This window comes from Bombyx mandarina, chromosome 25 (genome assembly GCF_030267445.1).
Source record: "Bombyx mandarina strain Sakado chromosome 25, ASM3026744v2".
Lineage (NCBI taxonomy): Eukaryota > Metazoa > Arthropoda > Insecta > Lepidoptera > Bombycidae > Bombyx > Bombyx mandarina.
The window spans coordinates 8817633-8819184 of record NC_143231.1 but is presented as its reverse complement, the minus strand read 5'-3'; positions in this window follow the sequence as shown (position 1 = coordinate 8819184).

Sequence of the window (1552 nt, the reverse complement as noted above, 5' to 3'; positions counted from 1 at the left end):
TGTCAAAGCAGCGCACATGCGCGGTACGCGAGGGGCACGCCGGGGCGTGTGGAACATTCTGCGCGTCTATAGGACGAAGGACTTCGGATACAGGTGTACGTTCTATATACTGTACAATTATATATACAACTGAAATCCTGGTAATCAAATTCGAGCACGGCTTGAGCTCAGTAAAAGGACCTTAGAATGACGGCTGTTCAATACGAAGAAACACATTAATTCATATGACCAAGGTCAATCCCTAAGCATCATTAAATATTAACTGATTGATGATAACCTTTTAGAACCATACACGTCAATAACTCATGCTATTTTTATTAAGGCGTTAATAATTGACGTTTTTGATTCTAACAGACTCGAAAGCTCTGTAAATTATCTACATGTGTGTCTATCAGTTGCAGCAGTCTGCGAGTCAACTTTGTGTTAATTGAATTAAAATCATATTAATTAAAAAGTCATATTATAAAATTGTTTTTTAATTAATGACTTCGTAATTTTAAAATAATATATATGCTTTATATTAAACTTTTATCAGGGGGATATAGTCGTTTGACGTCAAGATTACTTATGTAATAACAAAAATTCCTATGGACTGTGAGAACGAAGTAATTGGGTCACTGGAGATGCGCCAACAAACCTGATTTTTTCGGTATGCAACGATTGCACCGTACATTGTATATAAAACACTTACATACATTACGAATTATAATTAAGTACCTAAGTAATTGTTGATCTATATTTTAAGTAGCTAACTACAAATTTGGTCAACAAAGATTCGTTGGACTTGCAAGACGAAATTAAAACAATCGTTCTTTTAGCTGGTCATTCATGGATAAATTCATTTTTTTAAATATACTTAATAGTTACAAACAGATGAACACATACCTACACTGGATTGTAAACATGGCAAGTCAATTTCTTGCATAATACCAACATTCAAAAAGTTTTCGTGTGAGCTGTTTAAAAAATTCGGAATAAAATAAGTTAAATTACTTAATTCGAATGTAATTTTACTCAAAACGCAATTTGACCTACATACTTTAAGATTTGGCCGATAATAAAATTAAATCTAGCGAGGTAGACTTATGAAACGAGATATTTTCAAACTACCTACTTAACGATCAAGAATTAGGGATTTTGTTAGAGTTCCTTAGCCAAAAAGAAAAACATCAAATTCTATTTTTTTGTTATGTTAGTCGGGTTTTATTTTTTAGCTATCAACAATGATATAGTGAAATTAAAAAGTTTGTAATGGCACTCGGAACATGTAATTTTGGAATAAAAAGAAAGCATTTTTTAAACTTTTTGTTTTATCGTATCGCTCTTGTCAGTGCGGTCGTGATCGTCACGCAGTATTATTGCTGTGAGCAAGTGTCATGCGCCTTACGAGCAATCGCCACTTCTCCCGGCTTATGGTGAGCCTGGTATACTCATGCAAAAAACCGCCAACTGCCGACTTGACTTGGCTGGTTCATCACATGGGTAACCTTTCACGTAGTCTGGTGCCTTCTACTTTGACCTGAACGATAAGGCGCTCTATGGAGTCATTTCC